General features: G+C 39.4%; 2 protein-coding genes across 2 annotated transcripts in view; one reads left to right on the top strand and one right to left on the bottom strand.

Annotated features, from left to right (window-relative positions):
- Positions 1–20,730, bottom strand: part of Ctnna3 (catenin alpha 3) — a 1,668,564-nt gene that overhangs the window by 982,663 nt on the left and 665,171 nt on the right. The window lies entirely within an intron of this gene.
- The window catches only part of Lrrtm3 (leucine rich repeat transmembrane neuronal 3), a 186,956-nt gene that overhangs the window by 25,905 nt on the left and 140,321 nt on the right, over positions 1–20,730 (top strand). The window lies entirely within an intron of this gene.

The following is a 20,730-nucleotide window of genomic DNA, read 5'->3' as shown; positions in this document are numbered from 1 at the left end:
GTGAAAAGAGATTTGGGACTAAGAATGATTTTTAGACAGATTTGGACCACAGTCCTAATGCTTGTTCGTGCTTACCACTTGTGCTTTGTTGGCTTAGTTAGGTCTCTGAATCTGTTTGCTCAAAGGCCCTCTTTCCTGTTGAAAGCGAACAGCAGTTCCAGCACAAAGGTTCCACTGTATGTTCTACAGCAATTTGCTGTGAGCTAGCAGGCCTAAAAATGTTCGTGGGTTTCCTGAGAAACTATCTCAGCCCAGCTAAACCTTGCCCTGACAGATTCAGATTCAGTGACTCTGTATGTGCGCATGTGTGTGAGTGAGTGTGTGTGTGTGTGTGTGTGTGTGTGTGTGCATGCGCGTGTGTGCACACGTGCACTGGGAACTCAGGAACATACATGTCTTTAAATTTCTTTTCAATTGTTCAAGGTCTTCCAAAGGTGTTGATCACTAAAGTCTTTGGGTTAACAGTAGAGAAGCCTCTGACTGGAAGCCAGGAGTTCAGGATATCCAGGAGTGTGGGTCGTCCAAGACTAGGGTCGTCCAAGAGCATGGATTCTGGCCTCTGCTCTGTCATCTATACGCAGTGTAATTTTGTATGGTTGTCTTATGCATGAAATGTAAGTATTAAGCTCTGCTCTCAAATAAGAAAAGCATCAAGATAATGGATGTGTGTTCTTTGAAAAAGCAAGAGCACCTTAAAATATCTGGTGTCATCAATGTCCTTGCAAATTTCTCATCATCTAAATTAAATATCATTTCTCCTACCTCAAAAAATACCTTTTTTTCTTTCTGCTTTTATTTAGTCTGAGTATCATTTCCCTAAAAAACTGTCTATTTTTATTCTTAATTATATGCTAGAGATAACAGGAAAATAGATGTTACACACACGCACACACACACACATATTCAATAGAGAGTTGAAAAAATGATGATTCCTTTGTGATAGCATGGTGTCGTGTCCTTACATACCACTTCAATCACTGGTTATTCACTGTGCAACAGTCTACTGGGTACTATAGGTATGTGTAGTATACTAATCTCACAAACATAAAACTTAACAGAGAATAGATACTCAATAAATGAGAGCAGGTAGATAGAGGATGGATGGATGGATGGATGGATGGATGGATGGATGGGTGGATGGATGGATGGATGATAACTGAAGATCTCTGAGAATTGTAGGCTGTAAGAACAAGATGGAGAATGCCTAGCTAGGCTCTATAACACGTGGCAGGTCAACCTCTACTTTCCTCTCTTTTGCTGTTTGAAGACCCTAGGCTACAAGAGGTTCTCATCTGCTAGTATCAACATCCCCTGTTTGCTGTTATTTGTGCCTCCATAGATGATGAGAGACTTGCCTTCCCAGAACCAGTTCCATCTTGCCTCCATCACCATGGACTGCAGAGCCTCTCACACTTTTCTCAAGCAGAGTTTAACAATGCTAGGAAAGGCTCTGTGCCTGAAGGGGTCCTGAAGCCCCATTCTGACAGTCTCTCAAGAATTCTACCACAACTGCCAAAAGTATGAAGACCTCAGAACTACACTTAGTTTTTTGTGTATTTTACAAATATGCTTGAGAACTAGAAAAAGAAGACTCTTCTGTCTTGTTAGCTTCCTTCCTTCCTGTATGTGGAGAACAGACTTCCCTTTGGGCTGATTTCCACAAAAGCAGCAATCAGACTAGTGGCTATCTTATACCATTCTGGGGTATATTTTTATAAAACAAGCCCAGAAAATAGTTCTAACCCCTTTTAAGGATGAGGACCACTGATAGAGAGTTTGGGGTGCATGAGATAGTCTTCCCAGTGGGGGAAATTTCTCCCCTATCCAGGAGGAGATAAATTGAGTTTTAAAGTCTGAGGGGGTATTGTCTTTTGTTTATTTTTTTCAGGAAAACCAACTGATACCTAGATTTGAATAACCTGAAGGATTTAGGCTCAGAGTCTTTACCATGTTTTGTTATTCAGGATACAAACAATTGCATTGTTTCCACTCCTTAGCAAAAAGAGGCCAGATCTGGAGGCAGCAGAACTTGTCAGTTTCCCTCTAGGAGAGTATGCTCTGCACAAAGTCAGCATAATGCCGTCATTTCAGAGGAAAAGCCATTCCTCCTGTTGTTTTTACCTGTCTCCCTGCTTCTACGGAGAGCAAACCACAGTACTCTGCCTCTGTTTCAAACAAACGCATTTTTATTTTGCCAAAATAGTTACTAATGGCCTTCACCTAAATTCAACTGTGGAAAATCATGCTCCAAGAAGAGCCTGAAAACTATCCCAGGGAATGGCTCTATTTTAACCACTGTCCTGTTGACTCCTCCCCCTTAGGAGACCAGCTAGAGGGGTCTCCTCTCCTGAATGATGAAGCACGTTAAAAGATTTTCAAGGAAATGGCCTAGTGTGAAGGATCAGGAGTCCCTAACGGCTTTGTCTTGGGGAAAGGAATACAGTGAGGGAGGTGAGGAGATGAAGCAGGGAGATTCCAAAGGCCAAAGTGGAAAGAAGGTACAATGCCACCCAGCTCCTGCAGATCAAATTCATGATATGCGTCATCACACATCATCTAAGCACCATCAGTGAGAGAATAAGCCAGAAGATGGCCTTGAGCAGTCCTGAGGAGGCTTCCATACATCTCCTGTGGTCACTAGGAACCCATGATTATCAAAGCACCAGTATCTCCCCTCTCTCTATACAGCAAGGCTGCAGTAAACAGATTTAAAAATGTAACTTTTCTCTAACATTGTATCTTAAACTTACTACTTATTAAAACTATATAATATGTGTATGTATATATGTATATATTTATTTACATACAGATATTCCCAATGGGATGGAAATGAAAGACAACTAAAAACACTTTGGAAAAAGATCCATAAGATGATGGCCAGATCCCGAAAGAATGTGCTTGCAAGGTTTTTTCAACTGGGCTTAGAGGAAAAGGTATTAGAGCCCAGATACTGACCAAGACTGCCCCAGTCTGGATTCAGCACGGAAATGGATGACACAATCCCAAGGGATGACTTTAAAAAAAAAGGACCAACAAGGTTTTTCAAAAGTGGGGAAAATACTAAGGGGTGGCATCAAGGACATCGAGACCTTAGGAGATGTTCCATGAGATGCTTTGGGGATGGATTATGGCAGGGTGCCATCACCATGTGAAGAAGGACCAGGAGCAACACTGCCAGAACTGTTGAGAGTTGTGTCCACAGGAGACACTCCCCAGCAGTGTGGTCATTCCACCTAAGCATGTGAGACCTAGGGAAGCAAGAACCTGCTGCCTCTCTCCCTCTGCTCACTAGACGAAAGCCTATGAGCCTTGTTTATAGCCAGTCACAGGTCAAGGGACTGCTGAAGCATTCCACAAAGCTAAGCCTCCTGAAGCAAGCGTGGCAGGGCTCGGGACCACCAAATAGCAGCTTTGGTCATTTAGTCTCGCTGGCCTTTATTACAACCTTTTAGGCCATTCAGAAAATGAGCTCAATCATCTCAAAGTTTACTCCATATCCGGTATCATTCATATCAACCAAATAAAAGAGACATGAAGAAAATAAATGTTCTAATTGGCCAAACTGATTTACTTGAAATAAGCAGATTTAGCAAAAAAAAAAAAAAAAAAAAAAAATTTCACTTAACCAACCGTTAGTCTGGTCTCTCCATTTGTGCTCTTGTAAGAAAAGCTGTCTGTGCCTCAAGGTTATTTAGAAAAGCCCCTGAAAGCTATTAATAGAAAGCAGATTTAAACCTAGTCTCTAAAAGGCTTAACTTTGTGTACTACAGTTCTGCCCTTGTAGAAAAATAAAAAGGCCTTTTTAACAAAAAATACCCAAATCACACACATTATTGACTATGTCTTTGTCACAAACATGCAGCTGGGTTCAGAATTTACATGTTTCCAAGGAAAAAGAATAGAATAAGTAAACGAATCCTGCCATTTTATTAAATGCTTTGAAGAAACAAAAGGCAAAGCAAACTTTCACTCAAGCAGAACACAAACATAATCCCCAGAGCTAATAACACATGTTAAAATTCTAGCACCTGAGCTGGTTTTGAACAGTACCCTACTACCCCTTAGGCAAAATGATTGCCATTCTCAAATTCTTGAGGTCTTCCAAACATGAGTACTCAAACAAGGGAGAAAGGAATTGTGATGGGAAAAGCTAAGACTTGAGGTTCAAATGTATTTTTAAGATGCATGAGTGAAAAACAATGGTCCGCTCTTGAAAGTTCCCTGTTCAGGTCAAGTATCATCTAAATTGTCTGAGTAGTTTGGAGCCAGGGAGAAAGTAAAAAATTGAATTACCTCCTTGGCACAGCCTTTCAACAGGCCCTCGTATCTTAATTACACATAGCACTCCTGCACAGGTCCTGCTGAGCCCTGATATCCACCGGGTAGATGTTGAAAAAAAAACATCTAAGTATCGTGTTCAGCCTACTGCTTCACCTCTACACGCTCAGGGCAAAGGCTTACAAAGAAGTTGGCTCGCTGACCTAAGGCAGTGGATCCATCATTCTGATGTTTTATTCTCTTCAAAATACCATCTTTCGTATAGAACTCAGTGCTCTCCCATCTTCAAGGAAAATGCTGTCAAATCCTCCAGGGAAACTACCAGAGCATCCGATCGCTTGGATTGATGCTTAGGGAACTCTCAGAGCTGGAAGCCAAGATAAGGTTTCTATTTTCATTCCCGTTTCGATCTCCTTGCTTAGCAGGCGTGAGAGTGTTCCCAACTGTGTTTGTTTCATGAAGGGGAGTCAATACTGCTCTTCTTTCTACTACCACAGCCATGGGGTCAAGATAACCAAAAGCACAGAGAGGCTGAGAACCCAGTGGCCAGAGGCCCTGCCCCCGGTTAGCTTCCTGAATTTAGGAAACGTCTCTAGCTCGTGTGGAACATGACCTAAAGAGGTTGAATGACTCAGAATGGGGATAAGGGATTTCTATTGCCAATTCCAGGCTTAACAGTCTCCATTCTCTCTTCTCCCAAGGCTCCCATTCCAATCTCTGTGCAATTGAACTGACTTTTTCCTCATTCAATCCCTAATTTCTTGAGCTCTTCCTAATTTGTGAAACTTCGTTTCTCTATCTTCGCTTTTCTCTCTCCAAAAAGGAAGACTGATAAACACGTTCTGATGCTCACAAACTTTTATGTTCCTTCAGAGCCCCGTGTTCGCCCACTGAAACCATTTGGCATGCCCCCAATCTGGGATAAACTCTCTGTGTCTACGCTCCTGAGTATGTGGCTGCCCTACACTGAGCTACCAGTCTCTTTCAAGTCAGGAAGTTCCTGGATTGACTCTCACAGCTGCCTGCAACCTCCTCCTTTGTCTCCAGCCAACAACTGTATTTTTTTCTTCCTCCCCTCAAAGCTCTCAGCCCTCCCTCTCTGTAGATAGCTTTATTTTTCAGTAAAGTGATCACAATTAAACCATTTTCATAATGGAAGTGTTAAAATTTAAAACATAGCAGCTCATTTCTGGTTCTATTACATTAACATAAAAAATGATCACAAATCTTTCACAAAAATCACGGGCCATTTCTGCATTTCCACATCACTTCCAAGTCAGCTCCATTTTGATTTATAAGCCTGACTGCAGATCTAGCTTTTGGACCAGATGTTGTATGGAAAATACCAGCTTAGTCTGATTGGATTGTTCAGTCTGTTTCATTTGAGACTGAACAGCAAAATAGAAGTAGTTATGAACTTCAGAAAGTTTTAGGGCATAGCACTAATTGCTAAATGAAATTATCTTTCCTCTGATAATATGTAGCTTGAAAGTACAAGTTAATCATTCATAAATGCCTAGAAGAGAAAATAGAGAAACGAGGAAGACATTTAACTGAATCCAAATATTATGAACATGCTCTGTCTTCGACATTCTGAAAGTTGTTGGCAGGCTCATTTCCCTTTGCCAGCATCTCTCTATAGCATAACATTCCAAATCGAAATGTTAAGTGATAAATATGAAACAGGCTGCGGTAGGATCCAGGGTAGATAGAAAGTGCTGTTTTTAATTCTACTTTGTAGGAGGTTTTAGAAGAGAAGTGCAGAGTTTGGAACAGTGGTAGCCAATAAAGGTAAAGGATAGAAAGAGGAGAATGGAATCTATACCAATTTTGATGGTAATCCTTAAAACAGGAAGTAATGGTAGTTCTAGTTAGTCCTATGGACTTTCACAGAACAATATTTTCAAGTGCATAAAATATAAAAACCCAGTGTTCTAAATAAATTCATTATAAAATACTCCAGTTATCCTAGCCAGTTTTAAGGGGAATGTCTGTGCACATGACTTTTTTTGGACATGGTGACAGTTGTTGGACCTGCTCTAAGATCTTAGTGTAGAGTACTTGACAGAGTGACACCTGTATTACTCGATCACACATCTATCAGTTAGAATGAATGATCATCTAAAACATAGTGCACAGCACATCACCTTCCCAGTCACATATTCTACTGGACACTCCTTTTTCCTCATTATGAAAGGCTTTGGGTCTCAAGGCCTTATTGAATATCGTTATATGTATTTTCTCACCTACCCCAGCACCCACACTGTCCAACCTCCCTCCTCCCAGCCTCCCTCCTTCTCTCTCTCTCTCTCTCTCTCTCTCTCTCTCTCACTTTCTCAAGCTTCTCTCCTTGCTCTTCTCTCTGCCTAAAATACTACTCCAAGTGTCCACAACCTTAGCTCCTCATCTTCTCCAAATCTTCATCCAAATGTCTTTCTCAAGAAGGCCTTTATGACCCCTCTCTAACTTACTATACTTTTCCTCTTTATTAAATATGTATTTGCTTGCCTATTTTGCTTAACAATGTCATCCATAAGACCAGGATTTTGTCTGTCATGTTCACTGATTTGTTTCCAGTGTCTGTCATAAAGCAATCACTCACTAAATAGTTGTTACCAAATGAATGAATGGGGGTTCTTGGAATCTTGTCTTCTGTGAAGTCTAGCACATTTATCCACTGTAATGAGAAGCACACATAATTCCACTTGCCAAAACCATCCCCAATCTGCAAATTAACAAAGATTCTTTTAAGTATGATGGTTGAGGTGAAACAAAACTAGCCCTTACTTGGCATTTTCTAGAGAAATTCTACAAGCTATAACTAATGACTGACAATCTTGTGCACAGTGAACTCATGAAGAGATGCTGCATTTTGCAATGGAAAGTACAAGACCTTTGATAGGGACAAAGCTTTGAACTCCATCTCTGCCACTGATGAGCTATGAGATACTGGAAAATTATTCACTTCTCTAAGCCTCAATTGTTTGTCTTTAGTATAAATTTTCTATTATGTGATTAATATAGCTTAAGTAAAAATTATATTTTCATATTATCTGGGCACTTGAAAAAGATCTTCTTCCCTTTAGTCCTTTCCACATATTTATTGCTTTCCAAGTAGAAGCAATTAAACGATCAGGAAGTTAAGAATGATCAAACCAGGCTCAGGAAATGGCTCAGTCAATAAAGTGCGTGCCTTGTAAGAATGAGGACCTGAGTTCAATCTCCAGAACCCACACAGTGCCTTGTGATTACAATCCCAGTGCTGGGTAGATGGAGGCAGGTAGATCCCAGGGAGTTGCTAGTCAGCCAGTCTCTCCTATTTGGTGAGTTCCAGGCCAGTCAGAGAACTTGTCTCAGAAAACAAAGTGGAGGGTTGACTTCTGACCTCCATAAACAAATTCTTGTGCACATGCATACACACACGCACACCCCACACCCCTCCCCCCCCACACACTTGAATACATATATACACACAAAAAGATCAAAGAAATGTGAGCACGGGACAGGACGGACTGAGAGCAGATGAATTTTAGTCACCTCAGGTGGAAGTTACAGGAGTAGAAAGATATCTTGGGTTTTTCTCACCCTTGACAGTCTCCACCAAAATGATATGTCAAGTCAGACAAAATCTCAGCATAGAGGTGGGTAGGTGGGCAAGAGGTTCCTAGCTGAGGAACTATTGGCAACTGATAGCTACTGGGAAAAGGAGTTCCTGCTTCAAAGTACAGGTGAGCAGTTCTGCTCCACACACATCATCACACTCAGGCACTACATGTCTGTCAGAAACAGACTCTTCATTCAATTCCAGAGAGACTGGCATCTTTGGTGACCCTCACAGGAGTTAGCACTTGATCTTCCTTTTTATATAAACATAAAATTCCATTAAACCATAAACTTTGTCTATGCATTTTGTTTTTTGAAAGTATACCTCAATAAAATTGATTAAAAAGAAACGAGTAGGTAATTTGAGAGTCTAACAAGTATTTTAAAGAATGAATAATTTATATAAGATTTAAGCACCTAGCTGCAAATCACATGCACTCATCATAAATATGAGTGACAGTAAATCAAAGCTGAAGAAAAGACTTAGAAAGGTTCTATATATAATTGTTTGGTTACCAAAGGTTTAGGTATGAAACTAATACTTCCATACTTAAAGGCAATATACTTTTCAATCTAATGCAAATTGGTCTTGCTTCCTAATAATTTAGTTAGTGAAAATTTATTATAATATTCATGTTATTCTATTAACAGGTGAAAAGAGCGCAGTGAATCTTATGGAATATTTTTTACTAATTGTCAAATTTTTAAATATAAACTTGCGCATTGTAATCTGTATCCAATTCATTTAACTAAAATTGGAGACTGGGCTTTCTCACTCTTGTTTATAAGTGTTCTAAGAAATTATTCCAGTGAACAGTTAAGCAGAATATAAAATTGTTAATAATTAATAAATTATCTATACTAAATGGCAGGAAAGAACAGGAAGTTGGGTGGGTGGGGTCGGGTAAGGTTGGATATGGTTCAAGTGGTCGAGGGGGAATATGGTCAAAATACACTGTATGAGGCTCTCAAAGAATTTAAAAAGAACTGTAACTAGTCATCACCAACTATTTTATTACAACATTATTTTCATAAAAGATTCAGAAGCACCTATGTTTGACTTAGTTTTCAATGCTGACATTTCTGAAATATCCCCATTTCTCTGGACTCTCTCTCTCTCTCTCTCTCTCTCTCTCTCTCCCCCCCTCTCCCCCATTCCCTCCCTCTCTCTCTCTCCACATATATGTGTGAAACATAGTTAAATGATCTGCTTGACAGAATCTTTAAATAGTTTGTATATAAATATTTATTATGGGTTTGCTTATGTTAATAAGTAATTTAGGAAAAACAATCCAGGAAATACATTTTTATCCTGTGACAGTAACAAGGTAATCTAGTATGTTAGGCCAAACCACTACTTTTCAAGACCAAATAGATCAAAATGCCACACATGATTATTTTTGTGATGAAAATAAGAGAAAGTGATTTAATATTTGTGTGTGTATGTGGGTGTGCAAATACATGTGTGAGAGATATGAACATATGTGCGTGGGGGTGTGCACATACATGTGTGTGGGTGGGGTGCACATACATGTGTGTGGGTGTGCACATATGTGTGTGGGTATGCACATTGCATTTGTGTGGTTGTGCACATACTGTGTGTGCACATACATGTGGACACTGTAGGACCACACTGGATGTTGTTTCTTAGGGCTATCTACTTTTTTTTTCTGTTTTGGTCTCACAATGGTCTGGAACTCTCCAGTAGGCTAGGCTGATTGTCTAACAAGTCCCAGGGATCCAGTTGTCCCATCTTCCCAGGCCTGAGCTTGTAAGCACATGGCACCACACCCAGTTTCTGTTCGTGCACAGCCTGAGGGTCGAACTCAGATATGAAAAAGAGTGAAGTAGTGAAGGGTTGAAAAGTAGTGAAGTCCTCGGGTCCTCGTGCTTGAAAGCAAGCACTTAACTGCGCTATATCCCTATCCAAGAATTAGCATTTAAATTAATAAAATATATTCTAAGGTGATTTATATAGTACAAGGAATTCTGAACTGAGTCTGAAACACAAAATCAAAGAAGAGAGAGATGTAAAGCCTCTGGAAAAAAAAATAACTCTTTGTTCTTCCAAGTGGAACTAGAAAATCACAATAAACTACAATATGTTGTCAAACTTGAGAGAGTGGCAAACTTAGGAAAGACACACATAATAGCAAACCAAGCTTAGGAACTCAGGGACATGTAGGGCCCGAGACAAGATAAGACCATTAAAGACCATGGCTTCAAAGATTAATGGAGAAAAACTTCAGAAGCCAAAGGGTTAAATGGAGGAACATAATTGCACTTATTTCCTAGTTCCTATAAGAAATATTGGCAGGATGAATTAGAATAAAGCACACTGCAGTGTTTTATAACCAAAGGACATGTTCTGACCTTGCAGATAGAAAATTATATTGGCCAAATTGAGAAATATTGAAAGAAAGAAAACATCTGATGGAGAGATTTTAGTAGAGATTACAAGGTCCCTTGTAATTAAAATAAATCATGCTGACAGTGTGTGTTCTGTTGAATGTGCACAAATGCCGAAACTTAGTGAAGTGAGAGGTTTACAGCCTTACCTGTGTGTGCCTACACAAATTTTTTGTTAGGAAGTATAGCAGTTGCTGCTTTCCCTACAGTAATCTTCAAGCAGAAGAGTGAATTTCACTCTTTGTTCTGTAGGCTTAAAGAGGTCAGGTAGCTGCTGCGAACTACACACATGCTCAAAAGCACATGTGGAATGTAAGCACATTGGACAAAACGCAAGCTTCTATTTCCTCTAGTTGAGGGGATTCCTTGCTTGACGTTTTATCTCTGTCTGGAATAAATGAAGGACCAAGGGACAGAGGAGATGGCTCCGTTATTAAACTGCCTGCTGTAAAGCATGAGGACCTGAGTTCAGATCCTCAACAACCACGTGGACGCTAAGGGTGGCTGCACACATGTATAACCCTAGCACTGTGGTGTGGATGTTTAAACAAGGGGATCTTGGAATATTCCTGACTGGCCAGCCTAACTCATCAGTGAGCTCTGGGTTCAGTGAGTGACCCTGTCTCAGAAGATAAGGTAGAGAGTGGTAATGGAAGACTCCTGATAACGGCCTTTGCCCTCTACGCCCACCCCACCCCTGCACCCATACCCCCACACACACACAGAGGAAGGATCATCAAGAGGAAGGAATACACACAAAAAGAATGGCGTGATCTCCTTTCAGATAGAATTCAAAGATCATTCTCTCTTTTGTTTTGGGTTGTTTTTGCAGCTGTACTGTAATTTTTTTAATGGTGTATATTTATTGTCCATAGTTGATGGGTTATACAGTCATTTTCATTCAAGTATGTAATGTACTGTCTATGTTGACCTTTTATTTCCTTCCTTCTAGTCTCCTTCCTTTACCCAGATAGCCCAATATGTGTGTGTATGTGTGCATGTGTGTTTGTGTGCATGTGTGTGTGATTAATTCTGCCATATATATTGTTTTATATATAAAATCTAGGGGTCATATATGAGAGAAGACATGATGTTTGTCTTCCCAAATCTGTTGTTTTCACTTGTTATGATGATCTTCAGATCCATCCATTTTTCCCAAAGGGCACGATTTTGCTCTTTAAAACTAAATTGTGTTGGTGGAGGGGCAATGAATTTTGTCATTAGTGTATCCACTGAAAAGTAACCCCTGCTCCAGTAAATAATCTCCCATTAACGCTTATGCAAGCAGCCCTAATTAAAATTATCCTCTCTCTCTCTCTCACTCTCTCTCTCTCTCTCTCTCTCTCTCTCTCTTTCTCTCAACATGAAAGTTGGAGGGGTAATTCTTGGGAATAAGAAGGGTTTCGTGGAAGAGAGAAGGTGGAGGAGAGAGGAATGGAGTATAAATGACTAAGGCACTACATGCACATATGAAACTGTAAAAAACTATGTGTGTGTGTGTGTGTGTGTGTGTGTGTGTAGTTACTGTGAATAGTGTCATAATAAACAGGGATGTGCAGAAATTTCTGTAGTTGGATGGCTTAGATTGCTTTGGGTCTAGTCTCAGGAGTGGGATACCTAGACCATAGGATGGTGCTATTTTTAGACTTTTTAAGAAATCCCATACTGATTACCATAGTGCCTGTGGCAGTCTGGTAATTTCCACTAGCACTGTATAATGACTGCCAATCCAACTGGGGTAAAAGGAATCTTAATTTCAATTTGTATTTCCCTAATAGCTATGGATGTTGAACATTTTTCATATGTTTAGTAGCCATTTTATTTCATCTTACTATTTTCTATTATGTTATGTAGATAAGTGTATTGCCTGCATGTATCTAAGCGCACCCATGTCATACAATGCCCACAGAGGTCAGACGAGAGCATCAGATCCCCTGGAACTAGAGTTACAGATGGTTGTTGGTCACCATGAGGGTGCTGTGAACTTAACCCAGGCTCTCCGCAAGAGTAGCCAGTGCTCTTAACCCCTGAGCAATTTCTCTAGTCCTTGTATTTCATCCTTTGAGAGCTGCCTACCGGTATCATTTACCCATTTATTCATTGGAGTGTTTGTGTTTTACTTTGATGGGCTTTTCTTTTGTTTTTTTACTTCTTTTTAAAAATTATTGAATTTTTGTGTTTCATACAATATATTTTGATCATATTTAGAACACCCCTCCACATCTGCACTCCTCTTATATACCCCTGCTGATTTTTCTTGTAATCTATGACATATACTAAGGCCTAATGAGCTAAGTTTGTGTCCCCAAATGTCCTGGTGTGTGTTCATCCACTGGAGCCTGGTTAACCTATCTAATGCCACACCCTTATTAAAGAAAACCAACTCTCTTGCCGGTAGTTATCAATTGCCAATGGTTTTTCAGGTAAAAGAGGGACTTCTTACCCTCTTCCCTATGTCTATACTGGGTTTTTATCTGGATTGAGCTTTCATGGGTCTTGTGCATGCTGTTACCATTGTTGTAAGTTCATATGAGTAACTTCCCAGCCGTCTGGAAAACTGCTTTCTTGGGATCATGAACCCACTCTTTCACAATGGTCCCTGAACCTTGGGTGACAGGGGTGTCCTATTCAGAGGAGCGCACTCTGTAGTCTCTTATTCTCTGAACTTTGGACAGTTGTGGCTTTCTGGGTTAATCACCACCTGCTGCATCAGTACACTTTACTAGTAAGAGTTGAGAGATTATTAAGTAATATTCTTTAATAATATTAATCACTTAATATTCTTTCCACCGACTGCTCTGTTATGTTCCCTGAGCCTTAGGGGTAGAGGTTGCATTATTGATGCACTTAGGGTTGGGCACCTCACACTTACTCTATGGGTTTGACCAGTTGTGGAACTTTGTAACAGTCTCCATCTGTTGCATAAAGGAGCTTTTCTGATAAGTGGTAAGAGACACTTGTCAGGCCAGGTGGGAGGCTCGCCAGCAGCTCAAGCAGGCCTAGTCCCAAAGTGCAAAGATAGAAGCCAAGTTTTGTTATCTTTTTGAAAGTTCTTGGAGACAAGAAAGGGAAAATCTTTGGTTTTCTAATAACATCTTGGTGATTTGTGAAAATAAAGTTATTATCTGAGTTCAGAGTTTGGGGTTATATTTAATATATGTTGCAGTTCACCTTCATCTCTGAGCCTCTACAGTAGTTACTTGAAGAATTTTTGGCATTGCTAGAATTTATGTGAAAATAAAAAGATGCTAAGATTATGCTACAGAAGTTTTTTGTTTTTCTTCATTTTTTCTGCAGATATGTGGAGCTTCTGTGAGCTATAAGAATGACCGTTTCATTTCTGGCTATTTGTTAGCTCGCTGAACTCAAATATTCTATCACCTTGGATGTCAGATTCCTGCTATATACAGAGAAAAAGGCTGACTCATGTTCGCCAAGTATCCGGATGTCTTTCTAAGAGATAGTGTTGTAAAACCAAAGTGTAAACTCACAAAATGTATGAGAGCAACTGTACGGACATCCCTAGAGCCTTACTTAGGACCTGCAGGCTACAAACTTTATAGATGCTTGAATGAAATACATACTTGCCACATCTGACCCTGCTACAGTTCAGCATTCCTAGACCTCATGGGATTCAAATTATCTGGAGAGAGAGAGAGAGAGAGAGAGAGAGAGAGAGAGAGAGAGAGAGAGAGAACATGCTTATTTCTAACGGTCATATTGTGGGGAAATCTTGAGGTAGGCTGCTGTTGACACTCATGTTCAGACTCTCGTATTTCAGGGTGTTTCTGTCGTCCTTGCAGAGCACCCATGGAATTGTACATGTCATGGGAATACAGAGGATCTCCAGGGTAATGAAAACTGAGTGTTGTTAGAGGCAAAGTTCTTCCTCTAATATAAGACAAGTAGTTCTCGATTTGTTTCGTTTGAAATCGTTAAAGTTACAGCAGAACCCGTAGCTGGCAACATTACTTTCACTTGATGACAGTCAAAATAGTGCTGAGATCTTGAAAACTCCAGGTCCTATGGGCTTTATTGGCAGGAGTCTCTGGAAACAGATTGGATCTCTTAGCCTCAGCAGACAGGAGACAAAGAACTCCCTCTAAGTAGTAACTTGAGCTCAGGGTACACATTTTCTTGTCCTTAGCAGAGTCTTGCCCTTTTATATAACAGGACAAAAAACAATTCAACGGTTATTAAAAGTCTACTTGTCAACGAGCACTCCGAAATATTTGGAGCCTTTGAATCCTAGATGCCCTTACGCTCAGCGGCATAGTAACTTCCTCTCCTTGAAGAAATGACTAGCTAATTATTACAGTGAAACTGAACTTTTTAAGAGGGTATATTACAACTTAATTAGGATTTCATATGTGTAGAACATATTATGCCTGATGTTCCTTAAAATGACATTGTTTGCGAGTGTTGCATGAAATACACAATAATTCAAATGTGCTAAAGAGATATTATTTTTTTCCCACTGGAACATTTATCAAGGCTTGCCTCAGAATAATATTCTTCAGATTTTATGGTTAGAATAGTCACTAAAAAGTTTTAAAATAAATTAATAGCCGATTCTTATTTTTCCAGGAAGGTGACTTTTTAATGGAATGTTTGGCATAATGTTGACTTAGATGCTCATGTCATTTTTGCAGTGCTCAAAAGTGTGCACGTGAGGGTGGGATGCAAACAGATACTGAAATCCCGCACCACTGATGAATCATTTCTTGGTTTGTCCAATGAGATGCGACAGTCACTGATTTTTAACAGTTGTTTAGGAAATTGTAGCCGTGCATGTATATTCAGTCACACATGTGGTTGCACCTATGTACGTATGTGAGTGACATGGGCTTTATGAGATAGCTCCATTGCTAACTGACAGAAGGTGATAGCTGCTGTGTGGGGTAATGCAAGCATCCATGTTTGCACACATACGTAAATATCTTACATCTCCTGAAAAACAATCTAGTTTTTGTCACTTTTGCTGCTTCATTGATAGAACTGCCAGTGTTTTAATGAAATGCTAATTACCTGCTTATAATAGTACTAGATTCATGTTAGGTCTGATATTTCTTTCCGTTCTTAGGACTTACATTTTTAAGAATAAGTTTAATCACTCTGTACCTTAGGTCCCCGGCTTGGCCTTATTGGGAAGGGGTGAAAACTTAAAGAGGCACGACCTAGTTGGGAGGGCTTTTGTGTCATCAAAGAGGGTTGTAGCACTCTGGTCCTGTCCTCTTTCTTTTGGCTTTCCTGGTTATAAGGTAAGTAGTTTAGTTCTGATAAGTGATTTGATAATAATATTGCAACAGGGCCAGTTAACCATGGACTGGAACCTTGAAACCATGAGCCAAAATAAAACACATCCCTATAGGGTGATTCCATCAGGTGTTCATTCTAGCCACAGACAGCTGGCTAAATAGGACAGATAAGATAAGCCACCCCACTGAAATACAAGAGTATCTGTTCTCCTTCTCCATGCTTTTGAAGTAGAAGCAGGGAATGGATTAAGGGATGTATAGGAGAAAACTCCTAAACAAATCCCAGAGCAGCTACAAATTCTGTACGGGGGGCACAGATGTGGAAATGTCAGTGCCTCTGACTCATGCTGTTTTTCGTCCCTCAACTGGTTCTACGTGTGTGGTTTGTTAATTAGTGATCATCTCAAACTTGTGGTTCTACTCTCCTATTAGTGGATAGGGAAGGGCTTTTTTGTTATTGTTAATTGTAGCCCCTGCTTTTTTTCCACCTTGAAAATTATGCCTGTTCTATTAGGTTTATAACATTAAAACTGATCCACAGTTGGCCATGTTATCCAGCCTCTCTCAGTCAGATGCCTTATGTTAGTTATTTCTTTACATAGTTCACAATGTGCTTCATGAAAATAACTCTATTTTATGCATTTGAATTAACTCAGCTGCATACTGATTCCTTAAAAACGATAAATAATTATATTTGTTTTTAGAAAGTAATATCTAAATAGATGCATATTCCACTCACAGAGTCTTTAATGATTAGTTATGAAGTGCTGAAACTGTACCTACTTGAAAGTTGAATTCAACTGATGACTTACTATATTCTTGTGTGTGTGTGTGTGTGTGTGTGTGTGTGTGTGTGTGTGTGTCGGTGAGGATTGAAGGCATGTCCCGAGGCAAGTGCTAGGCCACAATCTACTGCTAAATTATGCCCCCAGCCATAATTGATTTAAGATATACTAGTTTTTCACCAAATTCCAAGTGGAAATAGAAAATTTAATGTAGCTTATGAATACAACAAACTTTTTGTATAACAGTGCTAATAGTTACAATAGCTAACATTGAAGCCTTGTATCAGATACATAGTTTTCACACACTAACAACCACGAAATAGGAACTATTACATTTTAAGTAATTTTTCAAAGCAAAGGAGGCAAAGACTCAAGTCTTGAGTTCTGATTACAATATTGTTTATGGTTTTCATGTTACTGAGCTATAGGGAATTCAAGCCACTCACCTAGGCTTATATAAGGCTTGCAAAGCAGCCTGCAGGTTTTGCAAATTGTCAAGGAGGATACATGTCCTTCAAAAATGGTTAGCAGTCCTAAAAAGGCATACTTTGTGATATTCTCACTTGCGTGTGACACAGAGAGATCTTGCAAGCTGAAGGTACTGTTCTAACCTCTCATTATCATGTATTCTTTAAAACATAGGCAATCGTTGGCAGAACACGGAAGACAAAAGATCAGGGGAAAGAATTTATGCTGGGAAGGGATGTGTTAAATTTATCTTTAGAAATGCAACCAGAGGTTAGTTAGAGTTGTTAGGAAATGTCATTTTCTTTTGGGAAATAATTAATCTAGTTTGATTATACAAAGAAACAAAAACAACTTTTAAATACAACCTAGAAGAGACTAATTCCTAAATTGAGCAGTTTGTCTACCTGGACTCCCAGCTACCTGTCTGACCTGGAATAAACAGCCTTACCCATATTTCACACTCACAAAGTAGTAACTGGAAGCAGACAGGCAAGAAGGTTTAAGAAGAAAACACTTGCCTGCCTGCTTGCCTTATCAAGCTTTGCACACTGCTGGTGGGAATGAATGTAAGCTAGCCGAGCCTCTATAGACATCAGTATGGAGATTTCCATAGGACGCAGCTACACAACTCCTGCATGTTTACCCCAGACTCCAAGCCAGCAGATCCCAGAGATACTCTCATCAATATGAATTCTGCAATGAATAATAGCTCAACTATGGAACCAACCAACAGTAGAGAACAGATAAGGAAAATATGGTACATACACAATAGAATTTTTTCTATTCTATTGTCTAAAGAAGAATGACATTATACCATTGGCAGGAAAATGGATGCAACTAGAGATAATTCTATTAAGCGAATTAAACCAATGGCAGAGAAACAAATACCCTGTTGTCTGTCATTTGCTGGAATTCCGGGCTGGCTTCAAACTCACTGTGTTGTCATGTAACCAAGAATGGCCTTGAGCTCTCAACCCTTCTGCCTCTGCCTTCTGAGTACCAGTATTACAACCCTATACCACGGTACCCATAAGCTTATTAGATTTAACAATTGCATCCACTAATGTAACGATCACACAAATCAAGTTATAGAAATGTTCTATCATCAACAAAGCTGAACAGCATCTGCCTCCTCAGTTCCATAGCTACGGACCACAGGTCACCACAGATCTAGCTGCCCCTGCTTTGGAACTGATACATTTGGAGAAATTAGCACAGTGTTGACTTCCTGATTTTGTGCAACACAATTTTAGCTCCATTATTTTTCAAGATTTATTTTTATTTTAAGTATGAGTGTTTTGTCGGTGTGTAGGCATGTATATACACCAGGCTCACTCAGTGCCTGGGGAGGCCAGAAGAAGGCATCAAATCCCCTGAAGCTGGATGGGGTCTGGGAACCAGCAAGTACTCTTAACAGCTGAGCCATCTCCCTGACTCTTTATGTCCATCCTGATTCAGAATTTATAGTGACCTGCTCTGAAGAGTAAGTTGTTCCTTAAGAAAAATGAGAGATCGACACAACTATACTTCTTTCCATAAAAGCTGAATAATAGTTCATTGCATATTTATATACAGGACACTTGGTTGTGCATTCACTTATTGGTGGCTATTTAGAGTTGTTTTAACATCCTTGTACTAATATTTCATCAATATATGCTGTTATTTCTCCTGGGCAAATATTTGGCATTGCTGATTCATAGGATAGAAGTATGCTTACATTTTTAATGAATTCATATCTGTATATACGAGTTCTGCTGGTTCATGTGATCTCCAGCACTTAATGCCTTTTTCCACGTTAGTCATTTTAGTGGTGTGAGGTAGAATCTTCATTTCAGCTTTCATCTGGATTTCCCTATATCTAATAAATTAAGCCTACTTCCATGTGCTTATCAGTCATTTGTTTTTTTTTTCTGGAGCATCTGTTGAGCTTTTGCAAATATTTAATTTGGTTCTTTTCTCTTCATGTTGACTTCTAATAATTCTTAATAATACACCTTTATTTGGAGCAGTACTGTGGATTGAACTCAGTACCCCTTTACTCTGAAGGAAAAGATTATCCAGTCTAGGTCAGTGTACACTGTAAGCAAGAGTGTGTCTAAAATCCACAGGATCAGGCTGTGACTCGAAAGCAGTGCTTGAACAACAGGCATTCAGTTATCTGGCATTTTACATTCCATTAAGGCTTGTCATTTGGGGGCTGTTCAAAAGGTTTTATTTTTAGTTCTATTAAAATCAGCATTCAAGGATGTATGAAATGGTTCAGCAAGTAAAGGTGCTTGCCACAAAACCTGATGACCTGAGTTTGATTCCCAAGTCCCACATGGTAAAAGGAGAGAACCAGTTCCTGCAAGTTGTCCTCTAACTTCCACACACATGCCACAGTACATGCACACACACACATACACACACACACACACACACACAGCAAATTTAATTTAAAAAAACACTCCATCCTTTGTAAAAGCTTGCATTATTCTAAGAATATCATGATGTAAATTAGCTAATATATGAACTTACTTGTTCTCTAAGGGTGAATGTTTATAAAACAGAGCTCTTGAATTTCTAGTAAACATATTCACATATAATTAGTAGTATCAATTACAGTGACTAGTACAAGATATAGATATCTCATGCTTTCCTCTGAAAAATATTAAATCAGGCAGCTTGGCATCTCTAAAAGAATGTGTTTGACTTATCTATGATTAAAAGGGTTTTCTACTAAGGTTCACATCTGAGTCAGTGCCAATTGGTGTTGGTAAGAATGAAGCTGGTGACCAGGCATAGTGGCAAGGGACTATAATCCTAGCATTCAGGAACCAGAAGCAGAGAGATGGAGAGGTCAGGGAGAACCTGTGTCAAATTAGTAAGTAAATAAGCAAGTAAATTAGTAAATAAATAACCAGAAATAAAAATGTGATGGAAAGGTTTCCCTTACATGAGGATTTCTGAATATATTGGTTACAGTTTGGCTGGGTTTTACAGAGGAATCAAGAATTGGAAAATGACCTGTCATTGACTTTATTCCAAGTCTCTGATTCTGTGAGTCTGGGGCTGTCAGGTCAGGAGCTGTTGGCTCAGAGGTGTGAATATACTTCTCATGACTAATGGTGGCTTGGCGCCACTTCATCTACATGATTATCTGGTTCTCCATCACACTTTCAGCCAAGGTCACCCTGCCTGTGGGATGGAAAGCCTTCTGCTAAATCCTTGGTGTCTCTATCTGTTCTGTTTTCTGCATTATTAGTTCTCTATCTTTAATGTGAAATAAACATTTTCATTTCTTCAGTCAATCTATATAAATATCTACTCATGGAAATCTATAAAATTCATATATTCTAAAAGTATGAACAGTAGACCAGAAGCTGCTTAATGTGCTTCAGAGATTAAAAACCTGAATTACCCTGAACTTCTTCCCATTCATCCAACCCCCTTTACTTTCCTATATTGAACAAATAAAGACCCAATAAATAAGGCAGTCAGTCAACAAAAACTGTTGGAAATTTATCTGTTAACTGCAGTGGTGAAAATAAACATCATTTCCAGCATTTTCTGGTCAAAAATCTTTTAAAAGTTATAAATAATGAATTAAGTACCCATAAGTACTTCTAACACTACAAATTAAAGAAGTGTTAGACAGCATAGATATGGTGTGTGGGAATCCACTTAGGAGACGGAGGAAAACAGGTCAGTCACGAGGTGTTCAATTGATATCTGAAGTATTCTGGTAAAACAGAATGGAGAAGCGCCTGTCATAGAGAGACTTGGTGTCCTCCAGGTTTGGGGTCTTTCTATTCTCCTCACCATCTGTCTTAGTCTGTATCAGATTTCCATAGATCTCTCCACATGACAGTGCTATGTTGACATCATCTTTGAAAGAAAGAGAGAAAGAGAGAGAGAGAGGAAGGAAGGAAGGAGGAAGGAAGGAAGGA

This window comes from Nannospalax galili, unplaced genomic scaffold (assembly GCF_000622305.1).
Source record: "Nannospalax galili isolate Female #2095 unplaced genomic scaffold, S.galili_v1.0 scaffold116, whole genome shotgun sequence".
Taxonomy (NCBI): domain Eukaryota; kingdom Metazoa; phylum Chordata; class Mammalia; order Rodentia; family Spalacidae; genus Nannospalax; species Nannospalax galili.
Note: the sequence above shows the minus strand (reverse complement) of the source record. Positions and strands in the feature narration are given on the sequence as shown.